General features: G+C 39.1%; 1 protein-coding gene across 1 annotated transcript in view; it reads left to right on the top strand.

The window, feature by feature from the left end:
- The first annotated feature begins 2216 nt into the window (after positions 1-2216).
- KANSL1 (KAT8 regulatory NSL complex subunit 1) overlaps positions 2217-24130 on the top strand; it is a 176610-nt gene continuing 154696 nt past the window's right edge. The window contains exons 1-2 of the mRNA XM_042473396.1: positions 2217-2319; positions 3915-4054. The gene's annotated coding sequence lies outside the window, so the exon portion shown is untranslated. The remainder of the gene's footprint in view (positions 2320-3914; positions 4055-24130) is intronic.

The following is a 24130-nucleotide window of genomic DNA, read 5'->3' as shown; positions in this document are numbered from 1 at the left end:
TAAACTTTTAAAAATGTCTTTTGAGGCTTCAGAGCTCCGAAATTGTGCAAAAAAGAGAACAAATAAATAAATATTGAGAGGGGAAAGGGGGAGGCGGGGACAGTGACATCACGTGATTGCCAATTGCTCAGCTGCCCCGGGAATAGCTTTTCGCACCTGTGGCATTGCGCAGGTGGTAGTTCATTCATGGGTTTCCCCTGTGAATGAAAAGGGATGGATGGAGGATGGCGCAGCTATAGGAGGGAGGTGGCATCATGCAATCAGCATTGCTGATGCTACTTCCTTCTCAATGAAATCACAGTTTAAAAATCGTGTGTGATAATCTCCTAAGAGAAACAGGCTGTGCAGATGATGGTAGGATTCTATGCATTGTGTTCTGTGGGACCTACCTCTACATATGCATGTGTATTAGAACTGCAGTTTGAGGTAATTCCTATGAGCAAGGATACCCTCTCAATTGGGGCAGGAGGGTGCTGGAGTCATATTCCCCTATCCTTTGCCTTGGATCTGTTGCTGTCAGAAACTTTGTAACAGTCAAACAGGAATCACACTGCTGTGTATTGTCAGGATTGGCTCTTTTAGGTTTTCCATTGGCTGCTAAGATTTTAGATTTCCTTTTTGCTTTCTGAGAAAATAGAATGACCGTAGGTGTAACACACACATACACTAAAAACATTTGAGCAAACAGAAATTGACAGGAGTGAAGTTAAACTTGTAAAAGTGTTAGTTTTTTTTAAAAAAAAAGAGTGATAAAGGTAAGATTTTATTCTAGATTGTTTTTGGATTTCTCTGAAATTTTATACTTGCAAGTGTTAAAAAAGGCTATATCAAGAGTTTGTACACCTAAATCTTGCATTTGTCTTCTTGGTATAGCTTGTTCCTAATACACATGTCTGTAATTAAACCAGCATATAAATTAGACATTTTACATAGACTGATGCTGGTCTATGGAAACCTTGCTTTCCTAGTTTTCATTCTTATAGAAAAACCAAAGTTTATGTGGCCACATGCCATAGCACAGGTAATATGAAGAATACAAATGACAGGACTATTTCTAATCTACTAGTTAATGACCAGTTAATGACACATAAATAATTTTAATTACATTTAACGACATATAAATAATCCTGAGCCTAAGTGAAAAGAATAGTTGTCTTTTTAAATATGAAGTTTTCACAGACAAAAGCTACTACCCACTTTTAGAAGGAAAGCTGACCTTTCACATTAAATTAAAGGTGGACATCTGGAATGTTTTCAGTTCTGTTTGCATACCAAAGGAAAAATGTCTGCTACGTTTGCACACACAGAACCCAAGAACAAATGCAAGCTCTTTCAGCATCTGGGACACTGACTGGTAGCTTTTCTCTGGAAGGCAAACTGTATGCTAGCTTTGGATACAATCTAGAAATAAAAGCAATTCTTATATTTTATAAATAATAAACAAAATTTGTGAAGGAGCTAGCAATCTGTGGGCTGATAAATTCTGCAGAAATTCTTAGCGCTTGACAAGCACATCAATGGAGGAAACTTTTAAGTGGCAGTTAAAACTTCACTCGATTACTTGGTATTACTTTTATTAAAGCTTTAAGAAATAAACTAAGGAATAAACTAAGGTGGATTTAATTGTTTGAAGTGTTATCATCAAGCACCAAATGCTTGTAAATGCAGGCTGAGTCTCCCTTATCCCAAATTTGGAAATCCAAAATACTCCATAAACAATTTTTTAAAAAATCATAGGAGACTGAAATGGTGACACCTTTTTCTGATGGCTCAATGTACACAAACTTTCTTTCATGGCCAAAATTATTTAAAATATTCTATAAAATTACATTTAGGCGATGTGTATAAGTTATATGAAACATACATTAATTTAAACAAAAATCCATCAGTGATACCTTTACTGGCCAACCAAAATGCACAGTATACTTGATGCCAGCTTTCGAAGCTCCATAGGCTTCTTCATCAAGTAAGATGTTACAAACCAAACAGGAGGGTAGAAAAAAACAACAACAATTGGAGATATTAGTCAGATGCCTGCATGTTGTTTCAGTCCTTAGTAAAGATGGTATAGTGGGGAGGATACATTTTGTGCAGGCAGGCTCCTCTTCCTTCTGGCCATGCAACAATAGGGAGATTTTCAAAGTCTAGGAAATTTAAAGTCCATTTGTATCTCAACAGGGACCACTCTTTTGCAATCCAATATGTCTCCATTCCAGTGAGGTCACAGGCCCCTTTGTAGGCAGAGAACAATCGATTCCTCAAGAGGTCTCCATGTTTTTGCATCAGGAAGATTTTGGTGGTCTACACCACCAATAAAAGGTATCACTGATGGTTTTTTGTTTGCATTTGTTAAATGGACGACACTGCTACCCCTGCATAAATTAATTTAGTATTGAGATTTGGGTCCCATCTCCATGGTATCTCATTATGTATGTATATGCAAATACAGGTATTCCAAAATCCCAAAAATTCCAAAATCCTAAACAAGTCTGGGACCAAGGATTTCAGATAAGGGAGACTCAGCCCATATGATGAATTCAGAACTTTGAAATGACATATTAAGAATAAAGTGATGCGTTAATTTGTAGGAGGAGAGAAACAAGAGAAACCCTCTTAATTTTATGTGATTTTAAAAGTCTATCACTTTTTGGGGGGAGGGGGTCAAAATGAACATGATTTTTCATAATTGTTATATACTGTTATTCCTTACAGTTATTTATTTCTAATGTTAGTAGTAATACATCAATTTTGAGGACTTATTAGTCCTCAAATTGGGAAAACTTATTTTTTTTTTATTGCTAGTGTTTGAACTCTGCCCAAATCCCCCAAATTAGCATAGAGGGCAAACTCAGCAAGGCTTTTAAAAAGCAGATTCCAGTTCTTCCTTCCAAGCCATTGCAACTTGTGTGTAGGAGCACTTTATATATCTGAAGCTTGTTGTATGGCGAAGGAAGCTAATGATGGGTAGTTCTCCATTAAGAAAAAAATTTCAAATGTATGCACCAGCTGTTATAGATGAGAGAACATAGTGATATGAATGCAATCTTGTACTTTCCATTTTGTTTTCCTACTTTCTCTGTGTCTTTGGCTTTCCTCCCATTGTTAGTGAAAAATACTAGTATGGTATATTAGTCTGAGTGTTAGACTAGTCCTCTGAGAGACCAGGGTTTGTATTCCCACTCAGCTGGGGAAACAGCAAGATGTCTTTGGGCCACTCACACACTCTCAGCCTCAGAGGAAAGCAAATGTAACCCCCCTCTGAACAAATCTTACCAAGAAAGGTCTACCATAGGATTGCCATAAGCCAGCATTGACATGAAAGTACATAACAGGAAACTATATATGAAATATTGTCTCTCCCCACACCCCATGTTCTCTGAAAATGTAATACTCTGAAAATGTAATACCACTACTCCAAATCAAACCATGTACATAGTTGAGATAAGACTACAGTTTGTGAGTACAAATTGCTCTATGAAGAGTAGACAAGTGGTGCATTGTAATGACAGTGTATGTCTTCACATGAGGGCTTCGTCCAAAACTTATAAGGGACAGTTAGAGGATTGTGCTTTGTTTTTGGGGTTGACATAATGGAATAAGTGTGGTTAGGAGTCATGTTGCCTGCTTAGTTCTGAACATTGGGGAAATAGGTCCTGAACACAGGCAAAGGTGATTGATAGTGAAGGTAGCAGATAAATGGAGGAAAGGATGGGCAATTGTCCTCTGTGTTACTGTTTTTTTCCCCAGGGGGTGGGAAATGTTCTGTGAATTCTTCATAATCCATCGAATATGTTTATTCCTGTCCATCTTTACTTCCCCCACCCCGTTTTCCCTTCTTTCTCCACATAAGAATTGTACCATGTGTATTTTATTCATGCAGTTTATTCCCACTGATTTAAAATCTTCTGTTACAGAGGTGAGGTTTCTTCCTTAAAGTCAAAGAGGTCTGCAGAGCTGCAAATCGGGCTGAAAAGAAGCTTATCTCTACCAGACCCCCAATTGCATCTGAATTATTCTGAACATGATGGGTTCTTCCTTAGTGTACCACTACAAGGTAAGTGTTGTTTTTTCCACTTTGTTAACTTTGAATTGACTTTCAAAGAAGAGTTAATTTCAGCCAGGATTTGGCCTTGAACCCTGCTGGAATTCATTTGAAGTGATGTCTCTTGCTAAAGTGCAGTTGGTGTCCATACTCGTGTTAGTGGTTTTTCCCTCCAATCAGAAATACAACTGTTCAACAGGTAATATAATGCAGTCTGTTTGTTTCAAGTATCGCTTGCCACTTGGGAAATGTCTTCTGATCAGGTTCAGGAGGCTGGTTCACTTTGGGTGTAGTCTACATTTTAGTGATGCCAACTGAAAACAAATTGTTTTTATTGATCCAGATTGCATTCTTTTACAAATACACCATGAAATGAAACAGTCTTCAGTCTAGTGGCCAGGTTGGCTTTGAGGGTCTGGGAATTGTAGTTCAAGAATATAACTGTGATCAAATGTTGCAGAAGGTACAATCTGCCTGTCTCAACCATGAGCTTGCCATGTATGGATTGAGCATCCACAGATGGCAAATTCCATTGGCCCTAATGGTGGCATGTGCATGAGGTCCTGTGGTTTTTGGCATCTGCGGAGGGGGTCCAAAATGGACAGTAAGGGCTGACTGTACTGTCTGGATCTTGGAGTCTTTCCATGTCATATAGAAATTGTGGGGAAACCATTCTTCCTTATATTCATGGCTCTCTTTGTCCTCCTGTCCACCCATTGCATTAGGGAACAGTTTCTATGGGGGAAGCCCAAAGCCTATATTTTTAAATAAATTATATACGCTTTTCAGAACTTCGTTCATTGCAGAGACCTGTATTTTTGCAGTCTTCTCTTTTTTTCCCACTGAGATGTTGTCATATAGCACAGACCTCTGATTTTCTAAATTCACATTTTAAGACCTGTTGTAAGCTCTTCAGCATTTGCTGCATGACTATACTCATATAAAATGCTTTTTTGGGGGTCTTCCATGAAATATTATGATGTCACATTTGCTGTTATTATTTAAACATAAGAGTTTCATTGTTATTCAAAAATGTGGAAAGTCTGTTTTAAAAAGCTGACATTTCAGAAAGAGGCCAGAATACTGTATCACTTGGCAGAATGCATTTCTCTGCCTATGCAGTTCTGCATCCCCCCTGGAAGACATTTCCCAAATGTTTGAGCATATTGCCATAAACATTTATTGGTTGGGAAGCAGGAGGGAAGGAGGTGCCTGGGGAGTACCAGGCTGGTGATTTGGGAGGATACCTGCTCGCTTCTCCCAATTGCAGAGCTGCAGCCAGATGCTACCTGGGTGCCTCTGCTGCTCCTGGCCAATAAATAGCTGTAGTTATGTGCTTCAGTTCTTGGACACTGACTTGAGGGGATGCCCATTTTGCAAAGAGGTATGGAATACCTCCTTCACAATGTCTGCAAAAGGACATACACAGGTGTAACCCCAGGTTACATGTGTTTATATCACCAACAGGATTCCCAACAGTAACCTATAGTTTATAATCTCAAATCGTGGAATTGGTATATGTTTGTGTTTTAATTTTCATTAAAGAAATATTAAAGAAACATGTACAATATTAACAATTTTCAGTAGGCAAGAACTGGAATATTTTGTTAGTGCAGAAAAGTAATGGTTGACATAGAAAACTAAGCTATTCGAGGATAGTATAAGGTGAGAGGAAATCCATTTCAAATGGATCTGACTGTGCTCCCAAAACACTTTAATGAATGATCTCTGTTGACTGGTGGTGGTTTCAGTGTCGGGGTGTAGTGAATTGTCTATGTGCATTAGTCCAAACTAAGCTTAGCTTGAGTTACTGTTGGTTACTGTTGGTTTCTACTCTGAAGGGCAAATTAAATTGCTGATCTTAAAGCCTCTGGGCCAGTAAACTGTTGGATGATTCAAGATAATTTAACTTCTAATATAAGAGTACACTACTAAATTAGTGCTGACCCTTTACAAGATGAACCGTCACGAAATATGACATTTGAGTTTATAATGTATTTTCCAAAGTATTACATGCTACTGTTCTCAAGCACTGGCATGTTCTGTTTCTTTGTGTGTCTGTGTGCACTCACACTACAGTAAAAGGTAGAGAATATTGTGTATTAATTTTAAACTGCAAAATGCTTTCTTTCAGCTTAGTGGGACATGGAAACCAAAACATATTGGTCTGATCTGTTTGCTACCATCCTCCTGATTTATGGAATGGAAGAAACACTAGGAAAGTGTGTGTGTGTGTGTGATGTTGTGGATGTAAGAGTATCTAGTTTAGTAGTGGGAGTAATGGTGTTATCCATATGGTCATGCATGGCTGGATATAGCCTTTTTCTTCTAGAATTACAACAGGTAGCCAATGATAACCTGCTTCTCTACAAGCATTGGATTTGCTGGAATGTGATCAGTAGGGTATAGTAGTTAGAGTATTGGACTGGCATTGAGGAGATTCAGTTTCATGTTCCCAGTGACCTATGACATTCACTGGGCAACAGTGGGGCAGCCCTTCTGCCCTATTCTGTCTGTCTGTTGTTAACTGCCCTCGACTTGTCCTGGACTCATGGCAACCCTGGGGATCAGACATCTCCGAGCCCCCTTGACCTCCACTGCTCTGCTTAAGTCTTCTAGATTCATGTGTGTGACCTCCATAATTGAGTTTATCCGCCTGGTGTGTGATCGCCCTCTCTTTCTACTGCCGTCCACCTTTCCTAGCATTTTTGTATTTTCCAATGAGTGATGCCTTCTCATGATGTGGCCAAAGTACAATACTCTCAATTGGATCATCTTGGCTTCCAGGGAGATTTCTGACTGTAACTGCTCAGGAACCTACTTGCTTATCTTTTGGGGCTGTTCCCGGTATCCTCAGCACTCTTCTCCAGCACCATATCTCAGATGAATTGATTTTCCTTTTGTCTGTTTTCTTCACTGCCCAGCTCTCACATCTGTACATGGTGATGAGGAATATGATATTTTGAACAATTCTAACTTCACTGGTTGTATATCTTTACTCTTCACGATCTTGTCTAGTTCCTTCATATCTACCCTTCCCCTTTCCCAGTCTTCCTCTAATTTCCTGACTGCAGACTCCATTTTGATCAATGTTAGATCCAAGGTACAGGGACTCTGTCAGACCTACCTCATGGCATCATTGTGAGGATAAAGGAGGCAAGAGGAGACGAGCCATGTATGTTTCCTAGAGCTGAATAGAAGAATGGTGGTATATAAATTTAATAATTAAAAAATAAAAATAAAATGTGTTAAACGCTTGCATAGAGAATGCTAATCCACCACTAGGTTGGTAAAGTAGAAACTTTTACTAGTGGTTAATGGACAGGAAGGCTATCCTATATATGAAATGACAATTCTAGAAAAACTCCAAGAGAGTCTGCATTTTCACTGAGAAACTTCTTGGTTACTCAGCAACTGTTACTGTTAATAAAAGTAGTGCCCAGCTGTGAATGTTGTAGTTGGTACGTTTGGGTCAAATATGTAACCTAAACCCAACCTTTTGTAATTTTTGACAGCAATCACTTGCTGTCCTTGTTGTTGTATGCTTTCAAGTTATTTTTGCAAACCATTAACTAGTTATTTCCAGTTTCCTGTTGTCAAAAGGCTATTGGGCTACCCTGTTGTATGTAATGACCACAGATTGTGCTAGAGCACAGGTTAGATTTGATTCCCTTCTTGCTTTTAAACCCCACAGTGCTTCTAAGATGTGTTGCTCTCCTGCTATCGGTGTGCATGAGTCAAAGTCATTCACTGTTTTTTCAAAGACAACTGTACACATTTGGAAATAGCTTCCTTAACAATATACAGAAATGTCTCTTTAGCATCTATTGAGAGAAACTCTAGGAGATTTCGCATCTGTTCAGAGGCAGCCATTGAATTTAGCCATTGAGTTTCAGCCATTCTTCAAATCACAGGAGTGTCTCCTAGCCATGAAACTAGTCTAGAGCTGGAATTTGGTGGACCCATTGCACCTTGCAACCCTAATTCTGCAAGAAATCTGGCTGAAAGATCAAAATAAAATCATGCAGTGTTGTTCAAAATTCCCACTGCTCCTTTCCACTGGTCCAAGACATTTTGCTGTCTGAGCTCTACCCCCACCCAAAGTCATGGTGCATTGTACCAAAAGCTGAAGGAGTCATTTTGGGTCCTGAGGTAGAAAAATCCCATAAGCACCACCCCTTGTAATTAAAAAAATATATAATGCTAATAAATTAAATAATGTATAAATGTCACAATTTGTTGCCCTTTCATGACAGCCCTATTACCTATCTTTGGCAGCAGTCTCATTCGACCTTTTGGAATTGCTGAGCTGCTTTCCTAATCTGTGCTTTCCTATTCACTTATGATATGGTTCCCTTTGTATTGAACTTGGGACACCTTTATTATTTTCTCAGCCCCTTCCAATAATCAATCTAGAAAAAGCTTGCAGTCAGCTAAAAACATTACTACAGCTGATTCAGCAGGCTCTGAGAAGTGTAGATTGTGCATGCCAGTGCTGGGAAAGCTATTTATTGTTATATGCTTTCAAGTTGTTTTCATTTTAGATTAATTTAGATAAAAACCCCTAAGGCAAAGGGAAATTCTTTCCTGGCAAGATTTGTTCAGAGAAGGTTTGTCATTGCTTTCTTCTGAGGCTGAGAAAGTGTGACTCGCCCAAGGCCACCAAGTGAGTTTGTGTGGCTGAGTGAGGATTTGAACTCTTGTCATCTTGAGTCCCTAGTCCAGTGATTTTGAACCTTTTAGAGACCAAGTGCCCAAACTGCAACCCAAAACCCACTTATTTATTGCAAAGTACCATGTCCCTCTGGCTTTCTAGTAACAAACTCTGGCAAACTTTATCCTGGGGTGATGGCACATGTGCCCACAGAGAGGGCTCTGAGTGCCACCTCTGGCATGTGTGCCATAGGTTTGCCATCACTGCCCTAGTCCAACACTCAAACTGCTGCTCCCCTCCAGCTCTCAGAAACATAATGCATGATTCTATCTTGTAAAAAGGTCTTAGTAGTAGGGGTTAGCATAGAAGGGAAGAAAGCCCTGAACAAAACGAGCATGGTGCTGGAGTAAGGCTGTGTGTCTATATATGTATGTGTCTGAATGTATGAAAGAGAGAATGAGAGAAACAGAAATCTCACAAATCATTGGGCACATTTTAAAATTCCATTTGAGGAAAGTAATCGGGCTGCCCTTCAGATATTGCTGGACTGTATCTCCCAGCATTTCTCACCTTAGACCAGGGGTAGGCAACCTGCAGCCCGTAGGCCGGATGCGGCCTGGCGAGCCTTGGGACCGGCCCCAGCCCGGTCTTGCCGCCGATTGCTGCTGGGGCCTTTGGTGTCTCGCGCGAGGGGCATGGTGGGGCAATTGTCTATAGAAGCCTCAGAAACATGCATTTATCTTCACATTTTTTAAAAAATCAGCAAATTTTTTCACGTGTCCTCCATTTTTTCTTTAAAAAAGTGCCCTCCATTTGAAAATTTTGCCCTACATTTGTCCCAGCTTATTTATTTATTTAATTTTTTTAAAAATTATTTAATTATTTATTTTTTGGCTTCGGACCCCCAGTTGTCTGAGGGACAGCAACTCGGCCCCCGGCTCAAAAGGGTTGCCTACCCCTACCTTAGACTATGTTGGCTATGGCTGATGGGAGTTGTAGTCTAAGAACATCTGGAGGGCTGTATCATTCCTATTCCTGCCTATGTTTATGTTATTTACTGTAAAAATAATGTGAGAACTAATAACTACAGCAATACAAAACCACACATAACATCATGAAAATGAAAAGAAGCTCCTGTTGCCTAGTAAACTACAAACATTTGAACCATTTGCCTAAGCCCCTTGTTTGAATTATGCTGATATAATATCATTTGATTGCATCTAGGATTGCCAAACTTTGGTCCTCCACATGTTTTGCACTTCAGCTCCCAGAATTCCTGACCATTGACCAAGCTGGCTGGGGCTTCTGGGATTTGAAGTCCAAAAACCAAGTTTGGGAATCACTGAGATAAAAGTACAGCCGGTACAGGCAAACATCTGCATTAGTTTTCCTCCATTCAGTGGTTGTCACATTTTAATGTGGGAAAGTCCTAACTTGTGAATGGTGGCAAAAAGTGTGGTAAATGAATGGGAGATTATTTTTGAATGATAATTAAAGCTCATTAAAATGTGTGGATGATTTTGGGCTATGTGGACACAGATTGGTATCTGGAAACAGAGAGACCTTACTTTTTAATTGTTACAACTTGATCTTTTAATTACAACTTGCAATTGTGTTTCTCTTTTTCCATTATCTTGTGTTTCTGTTGGTGCTATATTATCAGTCTCTTTTTGCTGTGGTTGTCATAAGACAAAATATTTTTCTTTTGTCAAGCTGCTGTTATATAATATATAAAATATCATATAATTATCATGATAGAATTCAAAGACATAGCCTTATTAGTCTTGAAAACCAATATGCAAAGGGGTCATGTAACTTTTTTGAGACTAACTGGAAGAGAGGAGCTGGTAGCATGAGCTTGAGTTTATTTCCCCAGATGCAAAGGAAGTACTGTAGACTTAAAACAATGAATGCTTATGCCATCAGCTTCTTTCTTTCAGTTAGTCTCAAAGGTGCTGCAGTATCCCTTTGCATACTATTATAATTATTAATGAAAGTGCCATTTCAACAGTAAAACAAGTAAAGTGGTAATTCAGAATATTGGGAAAATATTTCTTACAGTAGGGATTCTGTGAATTTTTATAATGTGACTGTGACACATCTCTCAGCCTCATAGGAAGGATGTGTTTGTGAAATATTAACCCATAACTAGTAACAGACCTCATTTAAAATATGTACTTTGTGTGTTGGAGTACGATTCTGGAAACCAAGGTTCAAATCCCCACTCATTCCTGGAAACTTGCTGGGTGACCTTAGGCAAGTTATTCTCTCTCAGCCTCAAAGGAAGGTAAAGGCAAGCCAAATACCCTCTGAATAAATTTTGCCAAGAAAACACTGTGATAGGTTTGCCTTAGGGTCACCATCGGTCAGAAACTACTTGAAGGCACACGACAACAACAACAAAGTATATGCTATTAATATTACAAAGACATGGATGTTCAGTAAGCACTGATAGTTTTTAAACAGGCCTACTCTTCAGTCTTTGAAAAAGGAGAGAAAATTTGTTTTTAGTAGATGTATGACTGGAAGAGGAAGTCTTTTCATGTTTAGAATGCTTCCAAATAGAGCTGCGCTAAAACACAGCTTTGCGGTGGAAGCTTGCCGGGCCCTTTAAATTTAAGCTGGACGACATTTTAGGAGCCCCTGCTATGATCGCAGCTGTCACGTTTGCCCTGGTGATGGCGGTAGAGCCTGTGCAAACCAAGGGCTCCCTTTCGAATCATGTGATCTGCTCTGTGAACTGCGTTTCCCAGCAGATCTTGCTGTGACTGCATTGTTTTCCTTCCCTTCCCTTGCTTCTTCTTGCAGTGTGGTTGTAGCTCACTGGACTTGCGCATTAGGAAGAGGACAGGGAGTGTTCAGGGGACAGCTGTGCCGCCTTGTGGTTGCCTGGAACTGTGCAGTCTGTAGTGTTAAACAGAGGTAGGGCATGGTTACATTGCTGCTGCTGCTGCAATTCATTCCAGGTTTTAGACAACAGCCTCTCTGTTATTGGGTCAGCTTAAAGTGATACTGGCAAGGACTATTTGCAGTTTCCTATATTCTTAATATATTGGTATTTGTTGGTGTAGGAAAAGTTGATGTACCTTCTATGTATTTTGTGTCTTTTAAAAACTAGGGCTTTGCAGGGAAAATAACTTCTAGAGGCCTTGAGCATGGGGCCAGAACTGACATTATCAAGAAATCATCTCCAACTAGCGAGCAGACTGGTTGACTGACTGCATCTTTAGACCACCCAATAAACATAATTCTCTGGGTAGTGTATAATCTATTAAAAATACAAACAAGAAAACAATTAAAGATTATTAAATATAAATAAGAAAACAATTTGAAACCATACATAACAAAATAAACCAGCAGTAAAGCATAAAAATACTATGGTGTTTAAAACTAGCAACAAAACAGGACTACCAAGAATGTAAACCAGTTCTTAAGTTAATGGGACAGTGTCTTCACCCGAGTGGAAATGACCATAATGTAAGTGCTGAATGAATCTACGAGGAAGGCATTCAACAGGTGATGTGCCATCACCGAAAAGGCTCTTTCTCTAGTGGCCAATTGCCTTGCCATGCGTGATATCACATGCAACTGGAGGAGGGCCTTGGTTGATCCAGACTTCAGCATCTGGGTGGATATAGTTGTTCTTCAGCCATTTTGGATTTTAAAGGTTAAAACCAGAGTTCATGAAAATGCTATATTAAATTGATTTACTAATTGCTGCAGTTCTTGTTTAGACCATTTTAAACGAATGGGATGAAGCACACTTAACTGCATGTTGGATTATTGCTGGGCACACCTCTGAAAAAATGGATACTGGTTTCAGCATGTGTGTGCATTTTTAAATTCTTTTGCATAATTTCATTTAGCTGTGATACCAAATATGTTTTTCTTGGCAAAGAAGTACTAATGATTCCTTCATTTTCAGAATACAGAATCATCAGTATGTGCGTTTCAGGCCGTTCCCTGTGCTCTAGATATTAAGAGGAGGTATAGAGGCATTAATGTAGCCAGTCCAATACACACACACACACACACACACACACACACACCATATATCAATTCATAAATGTTCAAGTAATTATAGATTGTCCTCTTACTGCTGACCCACCCCCCAATTGTATTTACATACAAATTGTATTTATATACATACACAGCTTTGTGGTGGTGAAGATACCTTCTATAGCCCTACGCTACATACATAGAAGACAGGTAGACACACCTTGGTGTCCTTTAACAGTTGTCTTTCTTTACAGATAAAATTGGCTGTCCTAATGTCTGCCTTGTATCTGAGGGCTTACAGAATCCACCTGTACAATTGTGGGGAGTAGTGAACTCCAACCTCGGCCTACCTCTATTTCAGAATCCTCTGCTAGTCAGACTGCAGTGGTAGTCATTTATAAAGAATTATAAATGAGGCAACTTTGAAAACCACCTGTGCTGCAGTGGCATAGGCAGTTTTATTGGTAACTCCACCCACAATGCCTTTCTCCCAGGAATGTTGACCCTCAGAGTGAAGCAGAGCAGGTGGCACATCTTATACTCTTCAACCCCAGGTAGCAGGCCATCAAGCTTTAATGACAGATGCTACTACACTTGATCTTAGCCAAAAGGCCGAGAAGCGATGTTTAATTGTTAACTATTTTATTTTATCTGTTTACTAGTATATCCTTTAGCACATATTGTATATCTTTTAGATATATATAAGCTGTAGACAAGTAATGCATGTTCTGGTTCTGGTGCACGCATAGGTTATGCATATGTATTTATATTGTATGGAGGTTTATTGCACCTAGTGCACTGTATTTACATTTTATATATAGCTGTGTGATACTGCTTTTTATTATGTTACTAGTATTTTGAAACGGCCCTTGGGCTACTCAATAAATTGTATTGTATTGTATTGTATTGACAGATGCTAGAAAAATAATCTGTGACCTTTTGTACACAATGAATATGCTCTACCACTTTGCCTTACTCTCACTTTAGACTTCCATGATGGTGCTTCACCCCTCCCATTGAACATTTCATCCCCCCATGCATTGTTATGCAGAAAACTCTTCTTCCCTTTCTTGTTTTCCGACTATAAAAGAGGAAGTCTGTTTCAAGCCACCTTTTCATAACCTAAGCCATATGTATCTATGCTGGGCTCAAAGGCTGTTCCTTATCTAAACAGAACATTTGTTCTATCACAGATCCTTCCTTTTATAAAAAACATTTGGCTTCTTCATAATAACAAACCCCATCAAGCCATGGTTATACTTCTCACTACTTTAAAAAGTGCAAGAAATACAACATTCTCAATTATAAAAATGTTCTGTCTTCCATTTTTATGTGCATGTTTATTGAGAAGTAACTTACACTTTTTGAGTGGAGCTTAATTCCTTTCTAAATATGTTTAGGATTTCAGAATAGTGTTACATCTTGGTTTAATTTTTACATTTTAGTATGTTGTTGCTGTGTGCCTTCTACAGTTTCTTTTTTGTATTGTTGTCTGTTGGTGGAATTGCCAAGTTTGTTCTTATTTAATTCTTATATATTGTCTTGATTGATCTTCTACAATAAAATTACTTTACCCCCCCAAAAAAAGATAGGTCCCTTCTAATGTTCAATCGAAATATGTCCTCCTGTAACATCAAACCATTGGACCTGGTCCTACCTTCTGGGGCAACAGAGAACTGCATGGAAAGAACATATTTTACATCTAGTGGTGTAAAGCAAATGCACTTATGCTCCTTTAACTATTCTAATAAACTTTTTGAGGGCTTATCAGGAAATATTACATCTCCCCCCTTTTCTGTAAATGAAAGTCACTGTGCTTGAATGGATGGAGAATTTGAATTGGCAGCGTGGTATACAGAATTGTTCTGCGTCAGTTATGGGTTTATTCTATAGGTCCCTATTTCTTAGACTCTGTATCTTCACCTGAAAAATGGAAATAACTCTGGCCTACTCTACAGGATTATTATGAAGTTCAGGTAAAAATTGCTGTGCTGTGATTAAGACATTAAAAGTATTGTATCAAATGACAATTCACCAGTGAACAGTAACAAGTGAAAACAGAATTCCAGCTTGGGCTCAATCTTTAGATAGTACTGAAAAACCAGAACAGAAATAAAAAGCAGAAGTTGTTAAACTTGTTAGAAAACTACACCCCTCAGGCAAGTCTGGCAGGAAATAATGCTACTGAGCATGATCAGTAGACTCTGGATCTAAAGGATTATACATAAAAAGTCTGTCCTTCTGCAGTGAGCCATCCCTCCCAGCCTATCTTTTTCCTGAAATTGGGACCCAAGGCAGTTAAAAAATATTTTTCAAGGGCCAAAATTAAGAGCATAGAAATACTATGTTAACCTCCACCCCTGCTCCCACATTAAAGGCTCCTTTCATTTCCAACCAATGACTTGCCCAGGCTGTTTGAGAAGGACACGATAAGCGTTTGCATGTCACTAAATCAGGGGTCTTGGATTACTAAACAACCACATTAATAGGTAGCATGCTAGTGTATAAGCAGCCTGTTTGGTCCCCCTTTGCTTCTCCCTTAATGAGAGCACACAAACAAACTAGGAAATAATAACTTCTGAACCTGGGATTATGATTGAGTGTCCGTAAACCTGATTTCATAAAATGACTTTAAACCAGTAAACATTAAAAAAAGGAAATACAGATTTGTAACATAAAATGTAACCATAGTACAAGATTAGTAATACAGTTACACCACAGAAAATATAACTGGATATTTGTATTTGTAAATTTACTATCCTGTTAATCAGATAAATTTATTTCATTTTACATAAAGCTCTTGAGTAACACCTGTTGTGCTATTTGCTTGCCATGGTCATAATTTAGTTTATTGTGTCCTGTTATTTCTTTCTCCAAATCTGAAAACATGAATTTGAGCCCTGCAAACCACAAAATAAACAGATGTTCCTTTGGGATCTTCTTTTTAATGAGTTGAAAGCACCTTCAATACAGCCCAGTTGATGGAGTTTGATTTTATCCCAAGGAACTTTCCACCAGCCTAGTATCTTTGCCCTCTCCCCCTTCCCTGCTCTGTCTTTCATTTGGGGAAGGGACTTTCATTTCCTTTGTGGAATTGCAGGCACTATTGATTCCCAGGGCTAATGTTTGAGAAGATCCAAATGTCTCTCTGAAGTCTGCCTGGATAGGGAGTTTCCTTTTGCAACTGAGGGCACCTTGTGTCTCTACTCTATTATTTGGCTCTGCGTAGGCCACTTTATTTATAGGACTTGATTGTACATCCTCTACCTAATGTCCCCTATGGAAAAAGGTGCCCTATGGAAGAGGTACCCTAATGCATCACATACAATATTTTGGGATTCTATGAGGGAGTAGCAGTGTTATTTTTTTTTAAAAGGAACTCAACAGTATCACTGTTAGTTTTTAGTTTAATGAGTAACGTTTAGGATATTATTGATTTCACAATCTACCTGATGTTGCTGACTGAAGTTTTGAACCATCAGTGATTCAGTTTCTGTTCAAGAATCTAGGAACCAGGGAGATGTTGTTGGATAATCTGGCATGTCCCAAGCAGTGTTTCTTTTTGTAACTCTGCTGTTATGATTCTGTCTATGGGAATTTACTTGAGATGTTTTGTCACTCAATTTGCAATTGCTCCAGAGCACCTATCACTACTGGAACCGTTGCTGTTTCTTTCCCCAGTGATATTGAATATCAATTCATAGGTCTTGATATTTCATAATATTTCCCCCTTTTTGTCTTCAAATATGCTGTTCTCCATGATTGACACATCTATAATCCAAGCTTTCTTTTTCTTAACCACAGTTGTTGTTGTTTTTACTTCTGTTAACTTTCTAGTTAAGATGATACATTCTAAACTATGAGATTCTCCCCTGATCTATTTGATCTTACTCCACATGCCTATCTTAATCTTCTTAGCCAAGCTATTAGTATAGTATTGTGTTACCTCATTTTCCCCAGTTAGGAAAAGGTTGTAGCCCAGAGACAGAGCCCATATGCAGAAGGCTCCAGGTTCAGCCCTCGGTGTTTCTTGGTAATAGTGGAAAAGACTCCTACCTGAAACCCTGGACCCAGCTTGCTACAGGCTTAGAAGTGATCTGTCCACTCCCTGAAGCTTGGCTCCTTTCCCAAAACTCCAGCCTCCAGAACTGGGGAGAGCTTGGTTGCAGTTTGACTTCCAATTGGGAAGTTCCAGGTGAAAGAATCTTGCTGTTATCTCTTATCTTAGGTAAGAGATAACAGTTACTTTCCCCACCACACCCTGCTTTTACTCTTCTTTGGAACTGCACATGAAATAGGAGAAATTATCACCTCTGTCTGATTTCAGATAACATATATATAATGGAATCTTTCTGGAGAAGGAAATGAGTATCTGGAAAAGACAAGGATAGATGACATCAGAGGAGGGATTCCTCTCTCATGATATCACCCAGCCCACCATCTGGACTTGGAAGAATCTCCCTCTTCGCAGCAATCTTCATTGGCATTCTTGTGGTAGTCAGTACTTTGCTAGGTGGACTAATGGTCTAGCTTGGTTTTAAGGCAGCTTCTCATCTTCCTAGACTTCTCTTTGCATAATGCTTGATGAGTTCTGCCACTATATTAACTTGGTAAATTGTGACAATTACTAATTCTTGGGTGGATTTATTTTATGCCCACTGTAAAGTTGGAGTAAATAAGATGCACATCTAATTTTGCCTATTGGAGCATCAGTGTAACAGGCGGAGTGAGGATGCCAGCAATTTTCTGGCAATCCATAAACTTCAGTGACATAGTATTAGAAGGATGAGACAGGAAATCTTGACTTGAACAGGTATCCTATTTGATGGAAACTAAGTGGTGTGGAAGCTAGTCCCCCGTCCATTCATTGGTACAGTAATATAGGAAGCCTCAGGTGATGTGGGAATGGCTGGTTTCTGTCTCCTTCCATTGCCATTCTCACCTCCACCCTGATGTTAAGTGGGAGTAAGGGAGGAGTGACATTGAAGGCTCCACCCACATGACCTGGAAAGTCTTATAGTACTGAAGGTGTCATGACAAAAACTACATGGTTTCCAAGCTGGTAATGTAATGCTAGAAAAAGCATCATGCAGCCTTAGAGAAGCCACTGTCTCTAGCACTGGCAAGATTATTAAACTTCAAGTTCTGAAATGCACGGGGTAGAGTGTGGCAGTTATGGGGTAGTACCTGGCAGGTCAGAGGGTTGATGAGATGGGGGGAAATCCTACAGACAAATTGAAAATAAAAGTTTCAATAAGTAGAAAATGCACTGTATTTCCCAATTCAAAGAACAACTAGGTCAATGGGATTGGAGATTTGGGTTATTAGGTTGTGTAGAGAGGAGAAAGCAGTAAAACAGGGGAGGAGAAACTCTCAGACACTCAGGCAGGGAGTCTGAAGCCTTCTCTTAAGGAATTTTTATTAGCATACATTTAAATAAGTGTTTGCTCTCATCTGTAAGCATTTCTAATAGTATTTGTACCATTTCAAAAATAAGGTTTCTCCCCCCCCGCCCTCCAGCGCTAGTATCTTCTTAGAGCCATTGCAAGACACAGTATAACGCAGGTATATTAGAGATATTTTATTTTTTCTAGCTATAGAAAGGTAATTTAATAATTTTGAAATGCATTAATTCTTCAGAGCTTGCCTTGATTGTGATAATTTTGTTAATTTATAAAGTTTTCAGTGGCCGCTTTCAGCTCAATGCTTACAAAGTCTGTATTTGGTCAATTATTTGTTGTTTATTGTGTGCCTTCAAATCATGTCTGACTTATGGCGACCCTAAATTGAACCTATCGTGGTTTTCTTGGCAAGATTTGTTCAGAGGAACCAGAATTAGTATTTATAAAGGGAGTGTGCTGCAGCTTCATATTGTTGCAGTAGAAAGCACAGTGGTAATTTTTCTTAGTGTGCTGTTATTGCAGGCGGATAATGCTTTCAACTGTGGTGTTGAACAATCCTAACTTTCAGAGATGAGGGTTGAAGTCTCATTGTAGAATATGTTTAAGAAATATTTGCTTCAAAGAGCAAAGGTTTAAACTGGGATATATAAATAATCAGATTGAAAACAAATAACAAGGTGGTAGGATAATGTATGGCATGCAGAATGAGATTGTTATGGTGAGGAAAAACAAGGTGTTGAGCAGATGGAATAGTAGGTATGATCTGGAATAGAGCTTGGAAAGTAATTTGTTGTTGTTGTTATTGTTGTTATTTGCTGTCAGATTGGTTTTGACGTATGGCGACTCTGTTAATGGGAGACCTACAAGAAACCACCATCATCGACTGCCCAGCTTGCAAACTCAGGATTGTGGCTTTCCTTATTTGAATCAGTCCACATGGTCATCCTCTTTTCCTAATGCCTTCAATTTTATTGAGTATTATCATCTTTTTTTAATGAGTCATGTCATCTAACGATATTTCCAAAGAAAGATAGCTTCCATTTAATATTTTTGGCTTCTAGAGGGAGTTCAGGCCCAATTTGCTCTCAGATCTATGTAGGTGTCTTTTTGGTTGTCCATGGTATTGGCAAAACTCTGCTTCAGCATCACATTTCCTATCAGCTTTCTTCAGTAGCCAGTTTTTCCAACCTTGTATAGAAGTTGGAAATAGAGAGAGAGTCATTATTTTGGTTGGTACACCTGAGCATTCATGGTGAGGTGTCAGATTTTAAAAGTAGTATTTAAGTCCTGCCTTAAATAGGAGTAGGACTATTAGAAGCACACAAGTCTGCTGAATGTGAGAAACGGACCTTATCCAGAAGCAAAAGAGCAGAGGTGGACAGAGTGTGGCCTTCCAGATGTTGGTGAATTGTAGTTCCCATCAGGCCTAGGTGGCAGAGCTGGTGGCGAAGAGTGTTAGAAGCTGATGTCCATCAACACCTTCAAGGCCACATTTTGCATACAGTTGCCACAAAGATCCTATCCAGGTAGCCGTCTTCTGTAGATCTTGGTGATAATTTTCCACCTGTAAGACTGGGACAAATGATGAATTTTTCTGCGTTGGTTCTTGTAATCAATCTCTAGTACCCATGTTGCTAGGTGAACAAATCTAAAATGCCTTGTTCAGTATAGACCAGGGTTGGTAATCAAGCTGGCTGTCAAATTCTGGTTGAACTGAAAGTGGGTTTGACAGGTGTCTCTTACTATAATGGATGTACCTTATTTGAGGGCTGGAATCTTGTCCTTTATAAGGTTGGCAGTTATCCCTTGTTATAAGGGATGCTCCCCATTTGCGTGTTGGATACCTTTTCCTTTCCTATATTTTCAGGTGTGGGACCTTCATAAAGACAGAAGTATGTGCATTGTGTAATTTACAAATGTGGTCAATATGTTGATTTTACAGAGAACTACATGGCTAGGTTAACTGAAATCAATATTTCCATTTGGTATTTAGGTCAAACACAAACTTTAATAGCTACTGTCATTAATTTTGACTGTCCCTTGTTGCTGTTTCTGCAGCTACTTGTTGCTACTTGCAAGATTCACCAGCCTAAACCAGCACAGGCAATGGTAAGGAATGCTGAGTGTTGCACTCCAATATCCGGAGGCCCAGACACTTGGTACCTCTAATACAGACCAACCTGTTCATGCCTTTGGTTATTTGAGTAAATTATATTGTTGGCTCTCTGCCACTCATTTGTCCAAAGGCCAAGATTTTTGCTGCATGAGGGGCAACCTTAAATAGTGATTTGTGTCTGGTCAAAGCTTATTTCAGGAAGAGAAAAAAATGTACAGTATAATACGCAGGCACGCTTTACATGGTCTTGAGCGTACGTGCTCAAGCTGCGCATCCCATTCAATTGAATGGGCGTGCGTGCCCATGGTGCCTCGTGCGCTGCCATGCCCGAGCCCCATTGTTTCCAATGGGGCTTGAGCATAGGCAGAATTCGCCTTACATGGGGGGTGGGATCCGTAACGGATCCCCCACATAAGGCAAGTGCCGACTGTATGTAATGTGCACTCCAGCCCCACATTTATAAAGGTTACGAACTGACAATTATTTTGATGAAATACCAGTTTAATGATAATCAGTACTCTCCTCAAAACAGAGGTCAAATCTAGCAGACCTTCCATGCCACCCTGACTTTTCTTGAGACCTAAACTCAATGTTCTTTCACAAACTGGAGCTGCAGTAGAATGGGTGAAGAAAGGTGCAGTCGGTTAGATTTAGTCATTTGTTGTTAACTGCCCTTGAGTCAATCTCGACCCATGGCAACCCTGTGAATGAGACATCTCCAAGACCCTCAGTCCTCCATTGCTGTGCTCAGGTCCTGCAAATTCATACCTGAGTCCATCCATCTAGCATGCAGCCTTCCTCTCTTTCAACTTCCCTCCACCTTTCCTAGCATTATTGTTTTTTTCCAGTGAGTCCTCCTTTCTCATGATGTATCCAAAGTATGACAGCCCCAGTTTTGTCATCTTGGCCTCCAGGGAGATCTCTGGCTTGATCTGCTCCTTTTGATTCTCCACGGGGATCCTCAACACTTCTTCAGCACACTTCTCAAAGGAATTGATTTTCTTTCTATCTTCTTTCTTAACTGTCCAGCTCTCACATCCATACATGGTAATAGGGAATATTATGGCTTGTATGATTCTAACTTTTGAGCTCAGTTGTATCTTTGCATTTTAGAATCTTTTCTAGTTCTTTCATAGCTGCTCTCTCCATTCTTAATCTTCTTCTGATTTCCTGGCTGCAGTGCCTGTTCCTATCAGTGTTTGATCCCAGGTATGAGAATTGCTTTACTATTTCTATTTCCTCGTTGTCTAGGTTAAATTTGTGTAGATTCTCTGTGGTAATTATTTTTGTTTTCTTTATGTCCAACAGTAGGCCTGCCTTTGCACTTTCTTCCTTGATCTTCCTTAGTAGTTGTTCCAGGTCTGTGAGCTTTTCTGCTAGTACTTTGGTGTCATCTTAGATTGTTGAAATTCCTTCCTCCTATTTTCATTCCTCCTCCTTCTGTGTCCAGGCCTGTTTTTCTTATAATATGTTCTCCATACAAGTTGAACAGATAGGGTGTGAGGATACAGCCTTGTCTGACCCCTTTGCCAATTGGGAACCATTCTGTTTCTCCATGTTCTGTTCTGATAGTAGCCTCTTGTCCCGAGTACAGATTCTTCATCTGGTGTGTTGGCACTCCCATGTCTTTAAGGGTGTTCCATAGCCTTTCTTGATCTATGCAATTTAAGGCTTCTATAGTCTATAAAGCACATGCTGATTTTATTTTGGAATTCCCTCATGCTCTCCATTAGCCATCGTACGTTTGCAATGTGGTCCCTAGTGCCTCTTCCTTTCCTGAACCCCGCATGGACCTATGGGATTTCTCTCTTCATGTATGGTTGGGGTCTACGTTGCAGAATTTTGAGCATAATTTTGCATGCGTGGGAGAGCCATGCTATAGTCCTCCAGTCTTTTGTATCTCCTTTTTTTGTGGATGGAGATGTGTATTCCAATCTATTGGCCATTGTTTTGTTTTCCCTATCTGTTGACATATGTTGGTTACTACTAGAGTTGACTCTGTCAATGTGGTTCGCAGCATTTCAATTGGAATATCATATGTTCTTGGAGACTTGTTTAATATCTAGACTTGCCATTTCTCTTATTGCAGCTTCCACCTCGCTTTTTAGAATGTTGGGTTCATCTTCATATGGCTCTTTGTTCCATGTATCCTTAATGTTGTCATCTCTTTTATATAACTCTACTGTGTATTACATCCAACATTTTTTATTCCTTCCTGGTCTTGAATTATGTTATTTTTATTGTCATACAGAACCCCGGTTCTTGGTTTGAATTTTCCTTTAATTTCCCAGATCTTGTGAAATAGATATCTTGTTCTTCCCTTTTTGTTGTTGTCTTCTGTTTCTCTGCATTGGTTGTTGTAATATTTAAAAAAAATCTTTCTGCACTAGCCATTCTACTGTTGCATTCATTGTTCTTAGTTTGTTCCTATTTCCCTTTTGTTCTTTTCTTTTCCTTTTCTTCTCTTCTTTTCTTTATTGCTTGTAGTGTTTTATTTGTCATCATGGTTTTTTCTTTTCTTTTTGTCTGTTGAAAGTGTCTGTCTGTGTTCTTTTTTATTATGTCCTTGGCTTCAGACCATAGTTCCTCTGGTTCTTGGTCTATTATGCTTTGTACCTGAAACCTGTTTATGTTATCAATAAATTCAGTTGAGATATTATTTAGATCACATTTAGTCATAAAGTACTTAAATTAGACCCTCAGATATCAGTCCAACTTAGATGTCAGTCCAACTTAGATACAGAAAGATTATTGCCATTGATTCCAGTAGGATTGTGCTCCAGGTGTGTATAAATCTTTTTTTTTAAGACGTTTAGATGTAAATAGAAAACTAGCCCATTCATCTAAAATGTTCCTGTGTGAAAAGGAAAGGAATACAAGGAGGGCTATACAGTCGGCCCTTCTTATACACGGATTTTTTATACACGGATTCCAGCATACACGGTTTGAAAATGTTCCAAAAAAGTATAAATTTACCTTGATGTTTCATTTTTTATTAGGGACTCCATTTTGCTATGTCATTATACTTAATGGGACTTGAGCATACACGGATTTTGTTATCCACGGGGGATCCTGGAACCAAACCCCAGCGTATAACAAGGGTCCACTGTAACTTAATTTTGCTCTTCTTGTGTATGCACATGTTTTGTTTTTCACACATGTCTATAATCTACAGTTTATTCCCAATATTTGTTTACTTTTCTTCTTTGAATATTGACATTGCTGGCTTAATAAGGAATAAAATGAGGGCTATAAGTAAATTTTGCTCTTCTTGGGAATCGATTATATCCTGCAATTCATTCCCAAGCATTTACTTACTTCTCTTCTTTGAATATTGAGGCTGTATTCATAAGGAATAAAAGGAGGACTACAACTTAAATTTAGCTCTTCTCGTGTGTGTGCATGTTGTATTTTATCCAGACACAATTATATTCCGCGATTCATTCCCACTGTTTGTTTACTTCTTCTTTGAATCAAAGGAGGGCTTCTTGTGTATGCACAGGTTGTATTTCTCTGATTATATCCTGCAATTCATTCCCAAGGATTTGCTTCTCTTCTTTGAATATTAGCAATGCTGTCTTAAATAGGAGGGGTATAACTTAAATCTCCCTCTTCTTTCAGTTTATAGAGGTGCCACAAGAGATCACTCTTTATATTTGCTCTTCCTGGGTATGCGTGCCCAATGCTGTGTTCAGTCCAGACACAATTACATCCCGCAAATTCATTCCCACTTGTTTACTTCTCTTCCTTGAATATTGGCAATGCTGTCTTAACCGGAGGGCTATAACTTAAATTTCCCTCTTCTTTCAGTTAGTCTTAGAGGTGCTACAAGAGATCTCTCTATATACTCGCTCTTCTTGGGTATGCATGCGCAATGTTGTGTTTAGTCCAGACACATCCCGCAGATTCATTCCCAT

Source organism: Sceloporus undulatus, chromosome 6, assembly GCF_019175285.1.
Source record: "Sceloporus undulatus isolate JIND9_A2432 ecotype Alabama chromosome 6, SceUnd_v1.1, whole genome shotgun sequence".
NCBI classification, from domain to species: Eukaryota; Metazoa; Chordata; class Lepidosauria; order Squamata; family Phrynosomatidae; genus Sceloporus; species Sceloporus undulatus.
Note: the sequence above shows the minus strand (reverse complement) of the source record. Positions and strands in the feature narration are given on the sequence as shown.